The sequence below is a fragment of the Patagioenas fasciata genome, chromosome 24, assembly GCF_037038585.1.
Source record: "Patagioenas fasciata isolate bPatFas1 chromosome 24, bPatFas1.hap1, whole genome shotgun sequence".
Classification (NCBI taxonomy): domain Eukaryota; kingdom Metazoa; phylum Chordata; class Aves; order Columbiformes; family Columbidae; genus Patagioenas; species Patagioenas fasciata.
In genome coordinates this window covers 4,899,192-4,924,921 of record NC_092543.1, presented here as the reverse complement: position 1 = coordinate 4,924,921, position 25,730 = coordinate 4,899,192, and the positions used below count along the sequence as shown (strand labels likewise).

Genomic DNA, 25,730 nt, shown 5'->3' with positions numbered 1-25,730 from the left:
ACTCCACAACCTCCCTGGGCAGCCTGGGCCAGGCTCTGCCACCCTCACCCCCAACAAGTTGCTTCTCCTCTTGCAGTGGAACCTCCTGTGTTCCAGTTTGCACCCATTGCCCCTTGTCCTGTCACTGGTTGTCACCCACAAGAGCCTGGCTCCATCCTCCTGACACTGCCCCTTTCCATATTGATCCCCAGGAATGAGTCCCCCCTCAGTCTCCTCTTCTCCAGCTCCAGAGCCCCAGTTCCCTCAGCCTTTCCTCACACGGGAGATGCTCCACTCCCTTCAGCATCTTGGTGGCTGCGCTGGACTCCCTCCCCTGTCCTTCTGGAACTGAGGGGACGCTTAAAACCAAAGCAAGATGTGGCCCAATCTACCCACATCCCAGCTGCTCCAGCAGCCGAACAGAGAGGATGGAGATAAAGGAGAAGGACCAGGGGACACGGGCTGGTCCTCGACTGTGTCACCCCTCCTCATCCCCAGGTGAATGGGACCATTGAGACGCCCGTTACTAAACACATCTCAGGCTCCAAATTGCTCCACAAATGATTTTTTTTGGATGCCTCGAGCAGCCAGTAAAAGTTTCCCTTGTTTTCATGGCCCAGCCGCAGCAGAACGCTCCTCTCCTGCCAGCCTGGCCAGAAAAACAGGAAAGGGCAGAAAAGTGGCCCAAAAAATAAGCGTCGCACACAACCAGCACCCACTGCTTATCCTGCAGGCAAATTGCTGATATTTGGCGACTGAAAAAGAGCAATAAAGGCAGGGGGAAGGCTGGAATTACCATTTTAGAGACACCTGTATGCTCTTTTTTTCCCCTGAAATATTTTCAGAGATCTGCAAATAGCACGGCGCACCATGAGTTCACGCTGCTTTTGCAAAGTGTTCCGAAAGGAAACAATTTTGGGAGTAAAAATAGTCCCCCTGGACTTCTTCAGACAACCCAGGCAAGGGTTTGGTTCCTCTCCCGCCTGTGATTTTCTGATTCAAAGGAGACTGCGGCTTCTAAATATTCACCTTTTAAATTTAGTTGGAAGCATCATAGTGGAAATAAAAAATTCCCTACAGACCAAAGCAAGTGTTGGTTCGATAAGAGACACTTCAGGTTTTTTAATAGCTGAGAAAAATCAACACAATTATTTGGGTTGAGCCACAAGCGTTTTCTTAATTATTAAGCTTTTAGGAACTGCCCGTAAACCACAAAGCCCATTATTCACACAGGTCAGGCTTTGTATACCTGACCCGGGAAACCTCGCAGGAGGAAGAATTTAAGACTTCCTGAAAATTATGTCAAGTTGAGCTTTTCGGATGAGTCTTCGCGGTCGCCGGGCACTTGGGAAAAGCTTTAACCTCGGCTTAAAATGCTGCAGATGCCACGAGGGGGTTTGGTCTGGGATTTGGTTGATGTTTAATGAGATGCCAGCATTAGCTCAAGTTTATAAGGCGGTTTTTTCAGCTGTTTTCACGTCAAGTTCGCAAATTCGGAAAGAACTGGGCTGGGGATAGGGGTTGGGTCATTATTGCAATGTGTGGTTTGGATGTGGGCGATGAGATCCAAGCCCTGGGGGGTGGGAATTTGGCAGCTCCCGAGGTTGAGAGGGGAAATTTGGGCTGACATCAGCCCCGCTTAGGTGGGTTGGGGCTGATTTAAAGCAGGCGTGGGCCTGGGTGTTGAGCCGGTGGGGTTGCTGCCTAAAAAACCCACCCGAAATTACACTCAGTGGGCTTGGGACTGAAATATCACAGCAGCCTCCAAAACAGCTAAAAAGGGCTCTTCCCCAAATATTCAGGGTAAAATCTGCCACTCCGATAACTTAAAGTAGAGCCCATAAACAGGAGTTATTCATAATAATAATAATGATATTTTTTAAGGGTTAATGTCCTCAAAGTGGGTTTGCCTGACCAGAAAAGAAGCAAAACCATGTGGATGTGAGCAAACTGGCTTCCCATGGAGAAATACAAGAGCAAACGCAGAACCTATCATTGCAAGGCGGCTTTTTTGCTGAACATAATGGGTTTGTGGTCTTGGTGGTTAAAATAAGGGAAGGATTAAAAATATAAAGCAGGAGAAACTTATAGTTTGGGTCAAAAGTATCTGACTCTGAAGAGTTTTCAGAAACAAAGCCAAATAAAAAGCAAATAAATGCTTTGGGTCAACGTGGTGTTTTTCTGATTTAAAACAGTATTTTGTTTCCTGTTACTTCCTTCTTTTAACGTAATGGTTTATTCTTTGAGTTGAGTAGAACATTTTATTCTCTTAAGTTTGGTCAATTCTTTAACAGCCCCTATGCAGAAAGAAGGGTCAAAAGGGTTTCTTGTGAAAAATGTCAAAGCAAAACATTTCTACATCAAAAAAATGAGCCCTTTCTGGCCAAAACATCCTTGCCAAATGAGACGGGTATTTGTGAGTCATTTCTCCGCCACATTTTTTAGTGAATTTACTATTTATCACAAATAGTTAACCTTAAGTCTAATGAGAGCACATATACATTAGGTTCACATAAACATCCTCGGGGAAGAAAACGTATTGGAAAGATCTTCCACTTACTTTGCAGTTGTTTGGGCATCTGTCTCTGCACAAATTGGGTGTAAAATAGACGCTCGCAGATAAAATAAGACACAAACACCTTCCCCTCCTCTTCTCTTCCCCCGGTCTTCCCCTCCTCTTCTTCTCCTCTTCCCCTCCTTTCCTTCTCCTCTTCCCTTCCTCTCCTTCTCCTCTTCCCTTCCTCTCCTTCTCCTCTTCCCTTCCTCTCCTTCTCCTCTTCCCTTCCTCTCCTTCTCCTCTTCTCCTTCCTCTCCTTCTCCTCTTCTCCTTCCTCTCCTCCTCTTCCCTTCCTCTCCTTCTCCTCTTCTCCTTCCTCTCCTTCTCCTCTTCCCCTTCCTCTCCTTCTCCTCTTCTCCTTCCTCTCCTTCTCCTCTTCTCCTTCCTCTCCTTCTCCTCTTCTCCTTCCTCTCCTCCTCTTCCCTTCCTCTCCTTCTCCTCTTTTCCTTCCTCTCCTTCTCCTCTTCCCTTCCTCTCCTTCTCCTCTTCTCCTTCCTCTCCTTCTCCTCTTCTCCTTCCTCTCCTTCTCCTCTTCTTCCTCTCCTTCTCCTCTTCTCCTTCCTCTCCTTCTCCTCTTCCCCTTCCTCTCCTTCTCCTCTTCTCCTTCCTCTCCTTCTCCTCTTTTCCTTCCTCTCCTTCTCCTCTTCTCCTTCCTCTCCTTCTCCTCTTCTCCTTCCTCTCCTTCTCCTCTTCCCCTTCCTCTCCTTCTCCCCTTCCCTTCCTCTCCTGCTCCCCTTCCCTTCCTCTCCTGCTCCTCTTCCCTTTCTCTTCTCTTCCTCTCCTCCTCTCCTCTCCTTTGTCCCATCTTCCGCATTTCTGGGCTGTCCGCTGCAGGAAAAGCATCTGCAGGGCAAGACTAACATACTCAGTCAAATCTTTTCCATGCAACTTGCTCGTTGCCACAATTTCATTGACATCTCAAACCACTCTTTGCACTGATGCACCACAGCAGCAGGGAAACTGAGGCACCAAGGGAGCCGAGACTCACCCAAGGGCAGAAGCAAACCCTGCAGCAGGGTCAGGCGCTTCAGCCTCAATAATCTGAGGCTTCGTTTAATCACAAAACCATTTCTCCCCTCGGCCCCAGGAGCCTGCTGCGCTTCGTTCCCATTCCCATCAAAGCCCGCGCAAGCTGTAAAATAAGGATGGGTTTACAGTTATCTAATCATCAGCTTCTCAGTCCCTAGACACGCTGGAGCCAAAGGCTCCAGTCCCACCAGGCTTCACAACACTGTTTTTCCTTCTGGTGAGAGCTTTAAACCACATCTCTGTACCGGGGAGACGTTTCGGAGGGAACAGATGAGCAGGTAATTGCAACCCACCCCCAAATTGTGTCTTTTCCTGCTCTGTTTTAAGCTCTGTGATCTCCATCCTCTGCCCAGACATCTCTATGCTCCAGGTCCAGACTCTGTGAACCACTTTGGCATGTCGAAATGGGAAGAGGCTGCTAATTTCACATTTAAACAGGCCACAATAACCCCGATATCCCATGCCCCGCGTGCTGACCCAAGGGCTTGCACAACACTCCTTCATCTGGAGGAAACGGTGATTAATGCAAAGCAAAACACTTCTGCGAGCTGCCATGACAAAGCGATCGTGTGAAGGGTTCAGCTAGGAACTTCTAAAGCTCAGCCTTACTCAAATTAACCCCGCTCTACCAGTAAACCTGGGAACACAAGCTGCTCTTGCTAGGCTGGGCTAGCAAAGCTCAAGCACAAAGCTGGAGCGGCTCGTCCTACAAGCATGCACGTGGGTGCACAAAAAGACACGTTCACAATCCAAATATCATCCTCTTTACATTATCTGGGTGCCTGGGCTTACTGAGATACCTAAAGATGGACTCTAGGAGCATTTTGAGACCCCAGGACTACGTCACAAGGCATCTCTGGTGACAACCACCCCAGCCCCTGCAACTCTCTGCACAGACCCAAGACTAAAACAGGATTTCCAGACTTAGGATGGAATGAGAAAGTGGTTGTAAAAGACCCTTTTTCTCTTACTTTCTCCCTCTTCAGCGCGGGGAGAAGGGTTTTATTGTATTTGCACAGGCGGCTTTGATCTCTTTGAAGCCTCCAGCTGATATTTTAGAGCCTCACTAAACGCTCATTGATCAAGAAAACAATCGGAAGGAAGAAAAAAAAACCCCAAACCACAAACCACCCCAGCTCTCAGGATGTTGTTTTACAAAATATTTTGTTATCCTGTTGCTTTTCTGTTGAGCTCAGAAGAGCAGGAGCGAGATCAGAGCCTAATGCCAGGTCTACTTAGCAAAGCCGTCCTGCTTGCTATTTCAAGATGCCTTTCCACGCTCCGGCTTTGCTGCCGGAGCCAAATATTTATCGTGTCTGGAATAATTACCTTGTAAAATACAAGGGGGGGAGTTTGTTTTGCTTGTGGAATAGGCTTTGAAGCAAAGGGCATTCGCCTGCGTTGCGTGCAGGGGTCCAGAAGTCGGTGAGAGGTGTCGGTGCTTACAGCAGGATCTAAAAACATCCACATTTTAGCCGGTGCTGAGGAGGGAAATGTACAGCCCCAACCCTTCTTAGACTACAGCAAAGCTTAGGCTCAGGTTCAAGCACAGGAACCCATGCAAATAAACTCTAACTCATTATAACTCTACGAATATCCTCAAAGTCCAGCCCAAAGGAGCAATAGAAATCGCGTCAGCCAAAAATCATGTTTTCTTTTTTGTTGTTTTCAGCCCCCTCCCAAATCAAAAAGCCACGGCTGATTGTTTTTTCCGTTGAGCGCTGAAATGATCTGCAGAAATATCTCACATTTTCCAGCCAATTCAGAGCGCCACTTGGTGCTACAAACATACACAACCCATTTCACCATAAAGCGGAATATTCAGGGAGCCAATTCTGCAAAGCGCTTATTGTTGGATCCTGTTCGTCCCTGGCAAGGAGCCGATGAATTCTGGGAGGAATCTGGTTCATCTTGTCCAGTTCAATACAGACGTCAGCAGGCACAGCCACTTCCAGCCCAATTCTCATCTCACAGCATCATCTCACTCATTTCAAAGTGTCCTCTGAGATCGCAGAGAAACAGGAATTGGATCTGTGCTTGTATGCGTTTGTGTGCCACACGTTGGGATGACTTGAAAATTTCTTGAAAATTATATTTTTAATTACATTTTTAAGTCCAATCTGTATTTAAAACACTGCAAGGACAATAGGTACAACCCAGATAGGTATTTATGGGCTGGGTATTCCCAGGAAGGACCGGAGCTGATCCTTAGAGGCTGGAAAGCCAGTTTGCAAGAGCAAATGTAAAGTGGAAAATCAACCATTTAAGAAAGCGAATTGCAAACCTGGGAAACCAGGAGGATGCAAGGGTGGTAAACCAGCAGTGGGATGGGTTATATTAGCATATAGTTATATTAGTAATTAGGATTTTGTCGTAGGCTGTCCTGAGATTCTTCCAGCCAAAGCCATGTGCTTCATGTACTTCGGATATTCGTGTCCAGTTGTTATTGTTATTTTACCATGGGTTTATCATTGTTTGATGAGGAGTGCGGTTCCTTTTTGGCATCCTTGGTTCCTGCCTGCTCACCTGAGTCCCAAAGCGACACATCCCCAACTCGCTCTCCATTCTGCTCACTGAAAACAAGGATAACCGAGAGGAACCTGACATCACAGCCTCTCCCTTCTCCCAAATTACTATCCAAGCAAGTTTTGGACAATACTGCAGCCACCTCAGCCGGTTTTCTTCCTTACCCACACCAGCTATCCTCACCATGAGACAGTGGTTGCGTTCCCACCGCATCCCTCCTCCCAAGGATGCTCGAGCACCCCAGCCCTGAAATCGGCTTCAAACACAAGCAGATCCCAGGTAGGATCAGACCTTCAGCAAATGCATCTTTACCCCCACACAGCTTGCAAACATTGGCTTGCAAGAAGTCTTAAAAAATAAATAAAGCTGAATTCCAGTATATTCCATTACACCATACACTCTCAGATTAAGGTTCCCACGCATGCCTTTAATTTACGCTCTATAAAGCTGTTATTGTCCACTCATTAATGACTGCTTATTAAAAACATATTTATTGCGTAGGGTGCTGAGAGATCTCACAGAGAGAGCCCGAGGCAACGATCCTTACCTCCACCCCACAGCATTTAATGAGAGATACATGCGTATGGGGCCGTTAATTCACGGCAATGTGGTTCTAATAAGCACAGGTACCTGTATGTGCATTGACACAAGATACAAACGAAATGCGGCTTTAGGAACCGCGTTTTGACAGCGTTAGTTGCTTTGGGATGGGATGGAACACGTTACAGCGCGACACCTCGCAAAAGTCAGGGTTTGCCCCAAATGAATAACGCTGCCTCCTCCCTGCTGCCCAGCGTTGCCCCCTAATTAGACACCGGGATAATGAATTTTATCCCAAGACTCGCTGAGATCCAGAGGTGGTATCAATATCAGGAAGAGGCCCTGTGCGAACACCAGGCCTTTTGCTTTGCACAGACCAAGGATACGAAATAATGTGATATCAACGTAAGGCAAGCTGGCATCTCTGAATTCAATGGACAGGACTTGCAGAAAGCAAAAGCCTTCTGCATCCCAGAAATTGCACTTTCAATTCCACGTCTATCAAGACACAGAGACCGCTGATTTTGGTACAATAATCTCAATTATTCAAATACCAAGATCCTTAGCCACACAGCAGATAAAAGGACACAAAGATAGGGGTGAGGTCACAAGCAATGTGCTGGGAATGTTCACCTCAACTCAGCACCCACCCCCTGCTCCGTGTGCCCAAAATACCACAGAAAACCCATAGGGAAACCAGTCCACAGGGAGAACTGTTCAGGATGGGGGTTTACAGGGAATTTTCTGGGTGCTCTGTACCCCAGGGGCTGCTGAACACCTTGGGATCTGCCACCCAGGCTGGCCACCAGTTTATTTAGCGAGGGGAATATTAATGCACCTTTGGGACCACGTGCATACCAAATAATGATGTATCGGATGCAGAGACATGGACCCCCATCTGCCCCACTTCACCTACCTCCCCAGAGCCACCCAGCCCACTTGCCCAGGTTTATTTGCTCAGCAAAACGAGCCCTGCTCTGTCTGTCAGTGGTGTTTTCTTTTTTTCTTGAGGGCTGATTTTCTGAGCATTCAAAACCACTCTCCCCCCTCTTTTTCCCCTTCTGTTTTCCCTCGAAGCGGCTCAGCCAGAGGTTGGGGGTAGGAGGGGAAACGCTGCCAGAAAAGCTCCTAACAACCCTCTTTGGAGACGGGGTTTACACACTCAGCTGTCCCTTGTAAACTAAGCCCTGGATGAGATTCTTTTTCCCCTCAAACCTTTCAAACCCCAGCCCCCCTTCCTTGCCCTCACCCCTCCTGCTTTGCTCACGCTGCAAATATGCAGAAACAAATAGTTTGGTACAAGAATGTCCTGTTGTGCTGCAGGAGAGAGGGGGCAAGAGGAAAATAAAACAACTGGGGTTGCAAAGAGGTGGGGGGAACATCAATATTGCCTTGGCCAAAACCCCAGAGGGTTTTGCTGGACCCTTTTCCAGACCCAGGTCCTTCAGACCACAACGTGGCCAAAAACGCTGTTGGTCACCACCACAGCAACGTCACCGCTATGGGCTGTAAGTGGAAGTGACAGCACTGGGGGGTTCTGCTGGGATCGTTTTCTTGCAGCCTGTGCACTGGGGTGGTCAAATAACACCGAGCATGGCCAAGGTCAAGGTCTACAAAAGGAGCAGTGCTTAGGGGGCACCACTCATCCTGAGATGGAGCAGGAAAGGGAGTTTGGGGAAGAACGGGGAGATATTGCTTCCCCCTGGAAGCAGGGATGCTTCGTTAGTATTATTTGGTGGGGTCTTGCTTATTTTAGCTACAGAGGAGACCCATCCTGCTTGTATCCCTCTCCAAGGCTCTTGGTGCACATGAAGAGAAGACAGCCACCATCCCCACAGGACCTGACGTGGCCCAAATCCCTTGGGGAAAACAAAAAAGAGAAACACTAAGCACTTTCTGGCTTGGAGCGGGATAAAGAAACAGCAGAATTCGCTCTGTTGTGGCCAGAGCGGATGTGTCAGCACAGCAAGGCTCCAGGGCGAAGGATTTCTGGCTCCGGCTGGGACAGAGAAAGAGGGTCCCGGAAACATGTGTCCCTGTTGAGCAGATGTGTGCTGTCCGCACGCCTGGGGGAAGAAACTACAGCTGATTCGGCCGAGCTGGGGAGCTGCTGTCACCTCCTAGCCCTGGGGACAAAAGCCTAGGGGACCACAGGGCTGTGCCGGGATGCTGGCAGCACCGAGCATCACTCAGAGCATCCTCTGCCCCACCGCGAGCTCAGGAAAAGCTCAGGACCAAGTGATGCTGTCCCAGGAGCCGTCACATCACGCCAAGGCCACTACCAAAGCAGGTGTGAGTCTCCACGCTGGGGTCTCGCTGACATCTGGGTGATAGACGAGCAGAATTACTCCAGCTCCACTGCCGCTCCAGCACGGCCTGGGCCCCGAGCCTGAGAGTTTCACTCCCTGAGTTAATGGAAATATTATACACATGGAGCTGGCCCCTGCCCAAAGACACTCCTGCCTTGCAGAGGGTTCTCTGCTCCGCAGATGGAGGCATCACAGGGAATAAGGAGCCACGAGCCATTCGAAAAGCAGCAGGACAAGGCGAGGAGCACTTTTCCATCCTCCTCAGTGCGGGTTGTGCCTAGAAAACAGGGCAGGAAAGCAACTGGCCACATCCTGCATCCCAGGAAGGATTTTCCCACCTCCCAGGGCTCCCCCATCACTTCAGGCGTGAGGTGCAAAAGGAGCAGGACTCATCCCTTCCAAGTTGTCCTGTGCCAACCGAGGGAGGTAAATCCACCGAACATCCCACTAGTCCGAGCTTTACGTGGTACGTGAGAGGTCAGAAAGGGATTTCTGCCATCGGAGCATCCCCGACAGCTCCGGGATGCCCTGTGGCTGTTGTTTAAACACATGCAATGCACCAGCCATCCATCCCAGCTACGGAGGCCAAACCTGAGGAGGGTCTTGTTTTTATTAAGATGTTTTACATCTCTTGCAGCCTCCCTGCCAGCTGGATGGCTGCACTCTCCGGGTAATTATCCGCATCATCTAAACATCATCTAAAATGGAAGGGCTTCGTTTAATTAGGTTATTCAGATGACACATTCGATGGAAAAAGCCAAGCAGACTTAACAGGATATTTAACGCTCACGTTAGTCCGCATGCACACAGAACATTGTCTGAAAGGCTCGGAAATGAACGGCAAAACCTCTGTTGGCTTGGGAGGCTGGGGACCAGATGTCTGCACAGAAGCTATCAGAGGGGTGACATGGGGAGCTGCCACCTGGTGAGCGTGGCCACCACATGGGAGGTGACCAAAGGGGAACCTTCACTTTGGTCAGAAGTCTGCGGTTTTCCTCCCCTACAGAAATAACTCTGCCATGAGTTTCACCAAAACTGTTTTCTCCTCCTGCTTTTCTCTCCATTTCCTCAATGCGGAAAAGAAATCAGAAAGATGGTTTAAAGAGGGAAAGTTCCTTCCCCAGAGCGCGCCTGTTGTTGAAAAATTCGGTGTTTGTACCAAAACAAACAGAGGTGTAGGTCCAATTCTTTCAGCTCCTTAATCCCAAATTTGAAACGTCTAAACCAAAGTGCACATTTCAAGTTTATTTTAGAAGCGTGATAGAAAACAATCCCAATTTCATTGCCCTCTAGAAACGCAGGTGCAAAAGGCCGAAGACGTGCAGGGCATCCACAGATGGGAAGGTACAATCTCAGGCATCGCATCAACAAGCGCAGCTTTACAAACAAAACCCACTTTGCACAGATAAGCCGCGTTTAACCTTTTTGGATGGTATTATATCCATCCTGCTGGAATACAGCTTGCCAAAACAGCTTCTTTCTGCATATGCAAACATAATCAGTGTTAAAAGCCAATTCCTATGCGCCACCTTCAATATTTTCCCCACTAAAACACAGAACAGCAACTGCAACAGAGAAACAAAGAGTATAAACATAAAATCACCCTTGAGAAACAGATAGGAAAGACACGGCTGTAATGCTTAAATGGGAAATTACTGGGAAATTTTCAGATTTCACTAACTGCACAAAGTGTTTTGAAACATCCTTTTTTCCTAATATTTCCCTAGTGGATGCTCCTTCTAACCATTCCCAGGTTCTCACAGAGGATGAGAAATGGATCTGTCATCTTTTTCCTTGATGCAACCTGAAGTTATCGCCATGAGGAAAGCAGCACCTAGAAGTCCTAGAACTGGACCACGACCAGGCAGGGCACCCCCCGTGATGTGATGCTCCTGCAGCCCCTCGGCCCAGGGCATCGACTTCCACACCACGAGCAGCTCCTCTGCTTTTCCCTCGGCCCCTTCCAGCCCAGGAGGGCAGCCAAAAAGTGTCAGCAAGTGAGTCACCGGCAATGGAAAGACTTGTGCCGCTAAGCCCAGCTCCTGGCCCTGCTTCTCGCAAGTGACACCATCATCTTGGCGCCTGGCCCTTGCTCTCTCTTTAATCTATAGATCTATAGCCCCCGTTGCTTTGCTCCGGAGGTCTCATCATGTCATATACACAGACAGACACTCCTTGGTTCCCTTCTCTCCCCAGCGTTTTAGGATAAAATCACCTACGGGGCAAAAGGAAGAAAAACAGAGGTGCCTCTTGAAGCTGCAGGAGTTGGTCTTAAATCCTGACGCTTTCTGGACATGAAAAGCTTTGTGGGGAAGAAGCGAGCTAAGGAAAGCACTAAAAGCTCGTGGGGAAGGTGATGCCAGCCTAGAGCTGTGGGACTGCCCTTTAAAATAGGGACAGAAAGCAGTTTGCTGGAGGCAGCTGAAAGCAAGTGAAATGGGAAATATTACCCACTGGTGGTTAGCAGGTGATCTGTGCAGACACTGTTTTCCTGCGTATATAACCCCCTCCCTGTTGGGACAACTATTCCCAAATTCCAGTTGCGCTGGCTTTAGCTTCCAGAACTTGCTCTTCCTAGTCCATCTGTCAAAGCTCAGCCTAATCTGTAAGGCTGAGGTTTAAGCAAGGGGAAAGCATCTCCAGCAGATTCAGGGGAGTCCAATGCACCATTTGCAAACCCAGCAGAATCTGCCTGTGGCATTTTGGGAGCTCTGTGGGGAGGAAAACAGCCCTGGAAAATAGAAAATGCTGAGAATTTACTGAGCTTGGCTTGGTACACGGTTGAGCATCAGGGCTGGGTAAATGAAGATCTCAGGAAAAAGGTTGGTTTGGCTCAAGCCAAACCAAACTTTTTCCAAAAATGAATAAAGAAACTGAAAGCCAGATACACGAATGGCCATGGTCCCTTCCCTGCTGCTTCCAAAACTCCACTACTTTTGGTGAATTAGCTTCTTGGACCTCCTACAAGGAAAGAGCCACTGCCCGATATGAACAGAACACATTCAAACAAACACTCTCCTGTGTGTATTTGAATCTTTCATCATGTACTAAGTTTCTATGTAGGACTTTTATTTGTATTTGTAAACTTTGAGATAAAGGCACTCAGAGTTTACTTCTTTGGAACAAAACACATCTAAATAACCAGGGAGCACAAATCCCATACCGACCTGTTTACCTTCTCCCCATATTTCTCCTCCTTCATGTCCTCCAGCCCCAAACCAACAACAACGCAGCAAACGAAGGAAATGAACACAACCAACCTCGTTAGCGTGGGCTGGTCCAGCCACAAACACCAGAAATGACTGTGGGATTGGCAACAACGAGAGATTAATCATTTTTAATGATACTTTATTCCCCCCGCAAATTAATTTAGGTCCTCATGAACCATTTGATTTCAAAAGGGGTGAAGAAAACTGGCAGCAAGGTCCAGCACAAAAATGGGGTTGTTGGGTTCAACATGAGCCCATGTTCCATGTGTTAAATCCCTGCTTCCTCCCATGGTACAAAACACATCGGCAGCCTAACGGGACGTGGTTTTGGGAGAGAAGAAACCCCAAATAATCACCGAATAGAGAAGAGAGAAGGGAAAGTGTCTGTCTTTGGTCTGTAAAATGCAGACTCAGAGGAGACAACCTGGAGATGCATTAGGAAGGAAGCACATCGACAGTTCCCAGTTTTTTCAGTCCAGCATCCCCTGAAAATGCAGAATTCATCAAAAGCATCCCAAGAATTATACCCAGTTATAATTTCACCTGTCAGCCGCAAAACAGAGCACTTGTATTTATTGTCTTGACAAACACTTCGTGTAGGGAAAGCCTGACAACTGGTCCAAAATGCAGGATATGTGCAGACAAAAGTGTTTCTCACCAGGGCAAAGCGATTTCTACTATTTACACCTCACCCAGGCTCCTATCGAGTTTTGTTTAGAGGTAACCTATGGGGTGCAGGCAATGCACAGCACCCGGAGCAAAGGGAATGCTGAAGCTCCTCCCGCGATCGACTCCTCCTCTGTTTAATAAAAGAACAAGCAAAAAGAACACAGGAAAAAATAATAATTGCATTCCTTCAAAAAACTCCTCAACGAGTTTCCTTGGGAATTATACGCACAGAAAATCGTTTGTGTGGGCTCTCGTTTTATCAAAACCATCCCACTTCCTATGTCAATAAAGGGCCATTACCGGTTACATGATATTTCTGGCTTGTAACTTGATGTCTTGCCCACATTTCTTTGTGCTGGAATCAAAAATGGCTTGTCTGTAAAGCACAGGTCAAATAATCTGGGTTTCACAGTTGTTGGCAGCTCAGGGATTGGTTTTTTTACTTTCCCTTCACAATCGCTCACTTTCTTAACCCAGTCACCATCTCTGCTCTCCAGCAAAATGAACCCCCTTAATAAAACCCCTGACATTACACATCACATACCCAGGACAAGTGTCCATTGAATGCAGCAGGAGCCCCGTGCATAGAAACCCACCCAGCCCTAAGAACTTGAAGGTATTTGGGGGATTGTCACCAAGGAATCTAATCAGGGATGTAGCCGCTTCCAAGTGGTTTGCAAACACCTCATATCGGGTTGAATCCAGGGTCTCACCCTTCCTGGATACACAAATTGAGAGCAATTTCCCCCAAACTGATGGGGTTACACTCGCGTGGGACCAAAGGAGAAGGGGAAGCGATGCCCTGGCTGCATCTCCGGCTCTGGGATCAATCTTCAGACCACTTCAGCTTTGCGATACCTTCATCTCCTGGATGGCAGCTCTGCAGTAGCTGTCACGTTTTATTAATTGCACTATAACTACCTCTGCATTGATGTTTCTCTTTCCAGTGACTTCTTGGTCTCTAGGAGCCGCTGATATCGCGTCCCTCCTCTCGGGCTATTTGATATCATAATATATCTGATTTTCCTCAGCGCCTTCCCCGCTGATTGCCGTCCCTCCCATCGCCTCTGTAATTCTTTACCTCCGTGCATCAGCAGCGCGGGGGCTTCCTCCGGCTTTCAACTCCAGCCAGAACTGTCCTCGTCCAGCTGCGTCTGCCATTAGTTTTATTTCAGTTTCACGTCCGTCTCGATGATGGGGACGAAGCAGATGCTTTGCTGTAGTGCAGCAGGCAGGCTCCTCTCCTTACCTTAGGAAGAGAGACTACCTGGGATCCCAGCTTTGCTGCATCAGTCTGCAGTTTAAGGGAGAAATAAGGGCCCTTGTTTTGATTTCACAGCTCCCCAGGGCTCTTCTACATTAAATGAAAACAGACGAGCTGAGTACACCAAGCTTTGTCTCTCTTGGGGACACTGTCTCCAAACCTCTTGGAAGTCAACATCTTTGAAGGAGCGTCCCATTCCCCGAGAGATGAGGTTATTCCTAAAGAACCTCCCCAGGCCAGCAAGAAAACAGAGGTGGAATTCTTGCACATGCAACTGAAACAAATCCTGGAGATGGCTTTTGGCTGAGCTGCCCTAATAAATAAGGTCTAATTTCTGAGAGCATAACTCATGCTGGTGGGAGATAAGGAAGGAATGCAGGATCCCTCCAAGATGGGCCTAGGAGAGTTATCCTCTGAGATCAGAGCAGAAATCATCGAGGCAGCAGCCGAGGCCAATCACCAAGAATAAATCCAACCTCGGCGGCGCAGACCCCGAATCGGCCGAGCGAGGCACCAGCGAAGCAGGACAAATGCCAAACTCTTGTCCCGGAGCAAGAATTTGGTGTTTGCAACACAAGCTCCATTTAAACAGCAGGTTGTTTATCTTGGTCACGATGCTGATGTACAATCTGTGCTCCCCCCATCACTCAGTTGTTCAGAAACCCTGGATAACGTGAATTAAACTTCTTGCCCTTCCCTTTATGCTCTGGTTGCCTAAATCTTCCCCTCCAACCTTCACCAGAAGGTTTTCACTACTACTTGTCTTAAATGATACCACAGTTGTGGCCTGTATGGCTAATTTGTCTTATGGTATATATTTATAACAAGGCAATTTTCAAATATGTGGGCTAAAATATGTCCTGACTTTCTTGCTCCACACAAGGTATTTTTCTCAACTGATTGTAAGATCCTAATAAGGGCTCATTGACACGGGATGCTAACGAATAGTCATCTGAAATATGTGTTTGCTGCACCTGCTCTGTATTTATAATCACTCTAGTAGGAAAAGGAAAGAAAGATCAAGGCAATGGGACTGTGGAGAAAACAGGGTGGGAAAATCAGATATGAGCTACGCAGCACCGCTTTTTTTATGAGAATATTAAATAATATCTTCTATATTAAACCAAAAGTACATTGTTGGAGTCCTAAGGGGCTAACGCAGCTTCCTATCCAATCCTGCATCTCCGAGACGTGCTCTAATAAATAGAAAAATGACAATAACAACAAAATCACAGCAGTTCTTTAGCTCACATGGCTTAAAAACTATAAAAGAAAGCTTCCTTGACAGGGAGATATTTGGGCCTTTTACACACCCAAACCCATGCTGTTGTAAGACAGTTACCCAGCACATTGTCAAACTGGTGAAGACAAGCGATTCTGCCACGGTGGACGCTGTGAATTCTGTTTCTGGAATAGGGATGCACATATTGATTCAAGTCACAGCACCTGTGAGGCTAACAAATTGAGTTTCAGCATCAGTTTTCCCATTTACTAGCAACCACGTATCCTCTGCTCAACACACAGCAATTGCTATTGGTTCTGTAATGATACATTTCGGTAGAATTTCCAATTTCAGAGCAGCTGGGTCTTCTGGGGAGCTCAGCTCCCAGAGTGACTCTGTCCAGACCGCACAGGGCAGCAGCCAGCACATCCCAAATGACAGGAGAACCACCTGCATCTTTTACTGAGACAAAATAAGAACAATAACCCCATGCCAGAAGGGAAGGAGGACTTTTTGGGGTACACATCAAGCATACCTTGGGCTGAACGAACTGTCTTCCCAGTTTCAAATCCATCTTCTTAATTCCAGTGGGACCATGCCAATGCGACTGAGGACACAACTCGGGCCGTTACCTGGACTCCAATGCCTCCAACGTCACTTTTTCCAAAGCCCGTTTTCCCCATTCACCACCCTGCCATAAAAAAACCTCCAAACCTGCAAACACCCAACATTAACAACCTGCTGGGAACGCACTGGGATTTACAGCAGCAAACACCGGCCAACGTGACAGAGACATCACCAAATAACTATGCAAAGAGCTCTATTTTTAAACCTTTGCCTTGGCTACCAATTAACTCCTTTTCACCGGGGACGAGGCGCAGAGATTCCTTTAAGTTTGCAGAACGCAACAGCCTCAATTCCTGCCTTTTAACCTTTATGATTTGTTTGCATCTCCAGGAGGGAGAACTGCACCCCCAGGACTCGGTTTGGAGACCCGGCTGTGTTAGTTTTGGACGGGCCCCGAGCCGTTTCATACTTTGCACTGGCACAAATTTGTTATGCCAGCTGCTTAATAACAACACACCTGTACGCAAGCTGGGGCTGGGGGCTGCAGAGGAACCAGGCGGCCGTCTTAATTATCGCAGGGTGACACGGTGATGTCGGCATGACCTCATGGTTTTCTTTAGCCGGATGATCTGACGCGATGAAGAGCACGTGTTTTCACAGCTGTCCATGGCCTCACCGAGAGACTGGGCTGACCTGTGGGTTGAACCTCTGGTCTGGAGGTGGGCACCTGTACGGAGGTAATTCACCCATCCCTAATGAAGTTCTATCTCTTCCCTGTTGATGTACCATCAATTTTCCTCTTAGAAAGATTTATTGGAAGTGGTTTTGGGTTTGGTTTGGCTTTCCAAACTGATGAAAAGACTCTAATTCTCTCTTTTGGAAATCTGTGCCTTGCTACGGCTGCCTACAACAGGCCAGGAAGCTACAAACCCAATGGCATCCACATAAAGACTGGGAAAACATCTCTGCGGCGAGCTGAAGGCTTGTGCAGGAAAATATGAGACACATTGACGTAATAATTATAACTCACACTTGCACAGAACCTTTCAGCAGGGGATTAAAAAGCACTTTGCAAACATTATCGACCGCAACTCTTCTATGAGGTAGGTACGACTCCCCTCTTCTCTGCAGGAGAAGCCAAGGCAGAGAGAGGTGTTTTTCCAGCCCCTATTTTCAGAAAGCTGCCTGCACGTTTGGAGGCTCAGAAATGAAATCACAGGAGGTTCAACCTCCCCCCTGGATTCAGCGCCTGCGTTTCACAGAGCGACAACTCAGGTTGTGATGATGGACCAGCTCAGAGATGTTTTGAGATGGCAACTAAGGGGGGGTTCATGCACCAAAAAGCAGCAGTCGCTTTTACAAAGAAGAACCTTTAAAATTAAGACTAGAGTCCTGGAGTTGTAGTTACTAAAGCTTGGGTATAAATGCATTATTACAGCATCGTTATTGTGCTAGCTAGCAGAAAAACTTCTGAAAAGGTCCAATGGGGCTATTTACAGATTGCTTGTGGAAACCGTTAAAGGCCATGGGAAGTCTGACATGTGGATGTGTCACAGGCAAGAGGAAAGGTGGCCCAGAGCTGGCTGCAAGGGTTAATCCACCAGCCCTGCTCCTAATACAAACGCATACAGACCTCAATTATACTACCCACATTTTAAGAGGGCTGTAAAACGTATATTGCATTGGCGAGATGGTCAAAAGCACCCCTGGGACTTGTGCTCTGAACTCCTTAAAGAGGTTTGGCTTGATTTCATTTCTTATTTTTAGCTTGGTTTGCGGTTTTGGTTTGTTGTTTTGGTTTGTTTTTACGCTTCTCCAATACATCTGCAACATTGCGAGGTATGTGCATAAGAACTCCTATCTGTAAGTTCTCCGCCTATATAAACAGATCACACTGGACCAGAGATATCATTTTCAAAATAGCCCAATATCTGTCATCTACCGCCCACTGAGTGCCAGCACAGCGTGTGGTTCAAAAAAGCTGCGCTTAAATCTAAGCGTGGGCTCCCAGTTCACCCGGTGCTTTTCAAAACTTTGCTCTGGACCACTCGAGTCTCCGAGTTTTCCCCCAATTTCGGCACAAGCGCTCCCCAGGCATGCAAAGTAGCCTGAAAATGTGGCCGCGTTCAGAAAAGTAACTGCATAAAAATGACACCTCGTTACCGCAAACATCTGCCCCGCGCGTTCCTGGTGAGTCAGACCCGCTCCGTTTACAGAGCAGAAACACAAACACATGTTTCTGCTCCTCGGGCCGAGCCGGTGCCAGCGCAAGGCAGGAAAAGCCCGTGAGGGTCCTCGCTGCGTTGTCATCACAAACCAGCCGGGTCCACGGTCCGCATGGTAACAAAACAGCCTCCTTCCCCACACAACAGCCCTGGCTCTAACAAAGGCTCTTATTTCTTTGACAGGGAGGGAGACAGAGGCACTTGGGGTCCAAAAGGATTTTGTGAAGATTGTGAAAGAGCTTTTTGTAATATTCAAATGGCCACGTCTGCAGCAATAGGGGTTGCAAAACTCCAGGTACACTTGATGTAATTGCAACCTCAAGGTAGCGCTGCTCTAGGCTTAAGAGTGTGTAATTGCATTAGGCAAAGCATGAAAAATACACAATGAGAGCTGCTGCTAAGTTTGGGGAGCAGCTATTAGCATTGCCACCTGAGTGGGGAAACTGAGGCACATTGATGAGCACAGGCTTACAAGTTCAGTTCATAGAAGTATTAAGTCATGTTAAAGTACAGAATGAAACGTGTACACAGGTTTTTCTGCTTGAGCAGAACATGCGACCTTTTCCATTTAGGTGAACTAGAAATGCAAGGAGTTTTCTAATCCAAGTTGGCTGACAAAACCATGTTTTCCTGCACTGTGAAACCATCAAACAAGTTCTGCTGCTTTCCCAAACTGTTAATAGGAGATAAATCACCCCCAGTCCCCCCAGACACTCCAGTGCAAGTCCTGCCTTCCAGCCGCAATCACAGCTTCACCAAACGGCCAGTCAGAGCCAGGCAAAAGCCAATTTCAAGCTGAAAAGGACTATAGGTAAACCTCAGAGGTTCTTCAGACCTGCAATTCATCACCCGGGTCTCAATCTGACCCTTCCCAATTGTGTACCCCACCCTGCTCTGGCCATGGATGGTGGTAACACAACCTCTGAGCTTTGATGGTGTCCAGAGCCCATCCGAAATCACCATTTGGCATCTACGTACAGGCAATTCCAGCCAAAAATGGCGCACGGGGCACAAGCTGTTTCACAATGAAATGTTATTGCAGGACAACTGGTGGGTTTTGCCAGAAGGAGTTTACTATTTCTTTTCTTCAACAAAACTAAAGCAGAAAAATGTGTGATTTTTATTGCTGGTGAAAGGTGCTGGATTTGCACTCATAAAGGAAGCAGGGGATGGTGAAATGAGCTGGGGAGAGCTGATTTCCCTATCTGATCAAGTTCCGCAACATCCTGAAATTCTTCACTTCCACAGCATAGAGACAAAAACCTCAATTACCTTGTTGTTTTTTTAAAGATTTTACATTAGCTTTGGCAACAAAGTGATCAGCTTCTGACTGTAAATCAGAATATCCAACTTCATTGTGAAAATAAAAGAATACGGAAGCTAACTTCTGCTTATAAGTAGTAAAAGAAGGAAATTTCCGCACAGATGGTGCTGGTGAGGACTTAGAGATGTGGCAGAGAACCCAACTGCCCTTTAGCATCACTGACTTCAGCCTCAGAATCTGCAAGAGCAGCTTCAGGTGACAGCTCTAAAATCATAATATACACAGACTTTAACCTGATCATCCATTAATGGGGCAAAAGAGCATACAAGCAAATTCTGTTCTATGGGAAAGAAGACAAGAAATGCTCTGTTGGGCTTTCAACACAAGTTCTGCAAGTCAGGGAAGCGGCTCCATCGCAGGTTCTCCAACATCCAGAGCACAGAGCGAGTGCTGGGATCCACAGCTGCAAAGCAAACACACAGAGCTGGAGTTGCTTTACACCACCAAACAATGTTCTCTCCATCGTTTATCTTGGCCGGTGAAGAACTTGCACTCTCCACTGATTTTGTTTAGGGGAGCAGCAGTGAGTTCCAGGCCAGGCGGATGGGAACCATCCTTGCTGAGCACGCAAGCGCTGCTAAACACTCTTCTTTGGAGAACCCCCCCGAACTGCTGAACCTTCCCAGGGCACAGCCGGTCCCACCAGAGCTTCAGCATCGCCCGACAATCCCGTGCTGCAAAGAATAGGGCTGGGAAAGAGTTCAGGTGGTGCCAGGATCCCATCGTTCCAAAGAACTCGGAAACCACAACATAACTTCCCCGGTCATGTAGAAAAACAATCATTTTGGAAGAGCCTCCTGTGAGTACATATACTCATTTACACTCTGTTGTTATTATTATACATGTTATTCTCCACTGGTGATGAAATCCATATGTCTGCTTGTCCCCTCGTTCTTTCTACATTACTATCTGAGGCTTTGATTTATTTCCTGGCCTTCTAAATTGATTATTCAGAGCCATATAGGAGGGAAAACATGATACCAGAGACAAAGTCATAAGCAAAAACAAAGGGAAAGAGAAAAAAGCCCCAGTGCCAAGTAACACACATCTGTACTGACAGAGGTGGGGGAAAAACACTGAGCTGTTCTCCGAAATGCAACAGACAGGGATTTATTGCAAAAATGACGGTAAACTAAACTTATTGGGCAAGGGTTAAGAAACTACGGACTCGATCTTATTAACACTAAAGCACATACTTAACTCGATTTCGACATCAAAGGCCACTCACGTGAGTGAAGTTATTGAGCATGTGTTCGCAGGGCAGGAGGGGTTAGCGTCACAGCCATAAAAGCCTGAAAAGGCTGGGATAGAGAACGCAAATAAGCAAGGATTAAAAATAACCAAAATAGAGAAAGCTGGCAAGGAAGTCTTGGCAGCTAAAATAATAATAGTAAAAACCCCACATAAATTAAAACATTGCTAACATTGTATATGCAAGGGATCCTCAAATCCATTTGTTTGCCAGACTGAGCAATGAGACGGTCTTGCCGTTGGGACTTTTGTTCTTTATCATCCCTCTTCCTGCACGTCTAATATTGGAGCCTTCTACATGAGAAAACAGCTTTATTTGCTTAAAACTTCTCACCCAAAGACGACGGCCCGCAGAGCAGGAGCAGCACTCGTGGTTCAATCTTCCCAGTACGACCTTCTCTTCCTTGACGCTTGGTTTCTGTCTGATGACAGCATGTAGATGGAGTGAATGCTAAAGAAAATGGCTATAGACGACTTATCTACATGGCAAAAACCAAGCTACACACTGACTTTGTTAATTTTGTATTGCTGGTAGAGCACCAGCAAGTTCTCATTGTAGATGAGGACCACACATCAGCCCAGTAACATCAGTCCCACTGTAATAATAACTGTATGGATGCAACTGAGCAAGCCGAAAATGTTCCTGCAGGTACAACACAGCCACCTTACCCTTCGAGAGACAAATTCTCCTCTTAGGGAAAGCCTCAGAAAAAGAATATGTTGCAGAAAGTGTATTGTGGTTCCAAAAATATGCACTTTCAGATGGTGGATTCCTGCCTCTCCCCATCCATCGCTGCCCTTGTCCAGCTCCTGCCAGCTCAGAGTAAGAGCAAGGCCTCAAAACGCCAAGCGTGAGCTGGAAAAGGAGACAGCAACAAAGTGAGGAAAAACCCACTTACCCACATCTTGCAAGTTTCCTGTGGGAAAATGAGCATTTTTTTGTGGAAGGCTGTCAAAAAAGGGATTTTTCCCATAACTAACTTTCTTTCAGGGGAAATGCTGGACTTGCAGCCAGCTCTATTCTAAAGCTCTTCGGTTTCCAGTATTAGGCTGGGAATATAATAAAAATAAGCTTCTTTGGAAGAGTGCTGGTATTTCCAGCTCCTAACAGAGCTGATTTTAGGAGCAGCACGAAGAGTGATTAGTTTTTAGAAAACTGTCAATAGAGCAGCGCAGATGAAAAATGTCACGAGGCGCTTTGGAGGACAATTTAGCTCCCGTTCCTTTCTCCAAGCTGCTTCCTCTACTGTATTTCTCAGCCGTGCAGAGACAAGTTATTATGCTCAGAGAGATGAGAAAGCTTGTGTAGGTGTCTGGCTGCTGTATAATGTCAGCTTAAAGCGTGGTCTATCCAAATTGGGCTGAGGAGCTTGATCCCTTTGCTTCTTCAGCCACCTATTCCTCCTCATCGCTCCCTTTGCTTGGCTATAAACACCTACCCCAAAACACTCAGCAGCCAGACGTCCAAAAAGACAATCCCAACATACAAGGCTCCCACTGAAAACAAGCAGCACACTGGAATAGTGGTTAAGAGATCTCCATTTCTTATATTTTAAGGAAAGCCGCATCACTGTGCTAGGAATTTAATAGAGGAACTTGTTTAGAGGTTCCTCCCCACGTTTATTCACTGGAAAGGGCTAACAAAAAAATAAGTGGAAGCATGCAAAGCTGGCCACAAAAAGAAATTAGGGTTTGTTCAAGGCAAAACCTTGCATTCCGCAATAGCTGAGATGACAATTCCATAGCTATCCACTCCAAGGCACGTTTGCTTGCGCGGTCCATCTCCGACAGTCCGTATCTAGCGACTAGATCTGCACTAACTACATGCAACAAGGAACGTGGTGCATTTTTATCCCCTGCTTCTTCCAGAAACCATTAACTTCCTTCCTCTGCTCTTGAACCGTCTGAGTTTTCAGCATTTGGTACCATATCCCATAGCCAGAATTGGCAGGGAGATTAAAGAAGTCTGCAGTTCTTGTCTTCACAAAGCATTGCAAAGGGATCGTGTCATGGTTAATCCCTCCCCCACCACCTATCACTTATTATTACAAGAAAACTAAATTGCCTTGGAACCAGGAAAAGGCCTTGTTTTTCATCTTACGATTGTCTCCACTTACAATCTATGATGTAACGTTAAACCTCTCTCTGGTAACTTTAACCTCGCCGGGCGTCTGATCTCACCAGTCAAGAGCCATCCCACCCGAACCACGGAAACGTCGGCAGACAGAAATACAGGATCCGTGGGACACGGGGACTACCTTGTGCTCTGATAAGACACAGCAGAAGGAAGAAAGAGCCTCTGGGGACTTTGCAGGAGTCGGTGAAGCCTCACAGCTGGATGAGAGCGAGCACAAGGCTCGGTAGAAGAGATATTGCAAAAGAATACATCCCTTTGCCTCGGAGATACCATCTGGGCCAATAACCAGTAACCCGAGAGGGGCTGTGGTTGCTGGACTATGGTAGATAACACCCTGTACTGTCACCAAGGCCCAGACCCACCCTTCTACAATCGCTTTCCCAGAAGTCCAACCTTTTTCTGAGTATTATTTTAATTGCAGCACTTGCCATTGCCCTGCAGGCATTTTGTTGTAGTACGCTTCAGTACCCACACCGGTGAGGGCATCCTCTCTGCTCCTTAATTAGCCACGGTCATTTGCAGACATCCTTAATGAAGCCCTGCAGCATCCCCAGACTTCTTCTCCCAAGTAGCAAGTGATAGGACAAGAGGAAATGGCCTCAAGTTGTGCCAGGGGAGGTTTAGATTGGATATTAGGAAAAAGGCTCTTCATGGTAAGAGTTGTCAGGCATCGGAACAGGCTGCCCAGCAAAGTAGTGGAGTCACCAGTCCTGGAGGGGTTTAAAAGGCGTTTAGATGATGTTCTTAGGGACATGGTTTAGTGCTAGAGTTTGGTTTGGTTATGGCTGGACTATGTTCCTGAGGGTCTCTTCCGACTGGAATGATTCTATGATTCTCCAACCACTATGGGTATAAAGTAGATGGTACCAGCAGCGTTCAAGTTCAACACTTCCCAAAGGAAGAACTGTGATTAGATACAAGTTTGGGATAAAGAGTGAAGATGTTCCCCCCCAGCCCCATTTCAGCACAGACACCAGAGGACCCAACAACTGGCAACACCGGTAATTTTGCCTGTTCCGTGGCTTCTTGCCACAAATAAAAAGCAATCATGCTTCAGGGGCTGCGCTCTCCTCTTCCCATCGTCGAGCTGCCTCTGCACATTCCCAAACACAGCATTACGCTATGTGAAAAGCAGGCGCGAGCCCTGCAAAGCCCATCCCGCTGGCTAAGGCAGGAAATATCTCCCATCATCTTGGCTAATCCTCCACCGATACAATGAGAAACGACGGTCGACAGCCGCCAAAAGATTATTAAGAACAAAAAAAAAATACACTGCACCGCCCATTGCGATGGAGCCAAAGGCAATAAAAGGGGGAATACAAAGTGCAGGCAATGGCTGGAAGGAGGAGGGGGGGTGAGGAAGAGCAGCAAAGAGCAGGCGATGCCTTCAGCAAAGCCCCCGTGTTGGATACAGGTGGTTCAAGGACAGAACAGCTCAATCCCAGCTCCTCAGGAGGACACGTCATCCTTTTCACTGGAAATGCAGGAAAACAAGCTTATATTCCTGAGATCTTGACAAATACACAGGAGAGGGCAAGAAGACCCATGCACTGATGTTTAAACGGGAGCAGATTCGAGCACGTTGAGCTGCCTGATACAAGCCTGGTAAGCAGAAAGGTCTCCCTGGCCATGCCAGCTCAGGTAACACCACGTTCCACAGCTTGTCCTTGCATTTTCTGTACACTCAACAGCTTTTTCCCCTTAGGTTTGGCTATAAAGAGAGGACACAGGGCATGGCTTGAGTCTATGGTACATCCCAAGATGTGTCTCCAGCTAACACAGAGCTTCTAGGAACAGGAGACACCTCCAGCAGGGTCCTACCACAGAAACACCATTTTCCCCCTTTTTCTTATCACATTCAGCTCATATATGACCTTTAGCTGCAAAGATGCAACTAAAATAGCCATTTGTAAGTACTTTGCTACCTGCATTCAGCAAGGTGATGCTGCTCATGTATTTCAGCACCAGGATATTAAGAGTTCCAGGTACCTGGGATAACGATGCTCAGCATTAGAACACCAGCTGCTTTTGGGGGTATGGCATTTGGATGCTCAGGACAAAATTCTTGCAATATCTCCCTCCTCCTCTCCCTGGTGAGCCAGAAAGCCTGTGAAATTAAACACGACGTTTGGACAGACAGCACCGAGGGAAACTTGGTGTCTGCTTCAATACCAGCCTCCAGAAAGCATCTCCCAGTTTGAATAACTTGTTTTCGAAGGCGGCATGCCTCCAGATCTTTGTTTGTTTTCTAACAAGTGCATTTAGGGCTAACAGGTTTAACTCTTGCAGAAGCAGCATAGAGAAGCCCCCTTCCTTTTGCTCCCTCTTGGGGAAAATCTTCCCCTCGTAGTGTTTTTACAGAGTTCACACAGGCAGTCCCATCACGGGCAATCTTACTTTGGGGAATTTATCAGGAAAAAGTTATTCCAAAGAACTTCAGACTTGATTTTTTTTGTCCATGTGACAAGGAAAACAAACATCTCTAAGTTTATGTTTTACTCAACATCTTCACTGAAAAGCAGTGTTTTGAAGTTTCATGTTTTATCTTGGTAAAAAACACATATCATAAAGCTCACACTGACCATTCACATCTTCCATCGGACCTTCTCAACATACCCAAACCCTCCTCCCACCCCAAATCCTCCCCAGCACCCACTGCTGGGCCATCCCCACACCACGGACACTCATTGTGGGACAATGCCAAGAGACGCCGGATCACAAGGCTGCTAAGCCCCAATCGCCTGCATAGATCTTAGTGACAGAGCATAGCAAAACCCCTTTTCTCCCCCACCTACAGCTTGCAGACACCCTTGCACACCTAACACCGCATTAGCTCTTCTGTATCTATGCTGGTTGACACCTCTGTCCCTTTAGCCGGCAATTCTTCCACTGCCATGGAGCAGAGTTGGGCCGCAGAGCCGA

The 25,730-nt window shown here is 47.1% G+C and overlaps 1 long non-coding RNA gene across 5 annotated transcripts in view; it reads right to left on the bottom strand.

Moving 5' to 3' along the window:
- LOC139825539 (uncharacterized) overlaps window positions 1-25,730 on the bottom strand; it is a 67,766-nt gene that overhangs the window by 27,039 nt on the left and 14,997 nt on the right. For 4 of the 5 annotated variants that reach the window (XR_011735624.1, XR_011735627.1, XR_011735623.1 and 1 more), the window contains exon 1: window positions 15,840-16,076. The exons of the other annotated variant lie outside the window; for it this stretch is intronic. This is a non-coding gene — a long non-coding RNA (uncharacterized lncRNA). Of the gene's footprint in view, window positions 1-15,839; window positions 16,077-25,730 lie in introns of those variants that run through there. 5 annotated transcript variants of the gene reach the window in all.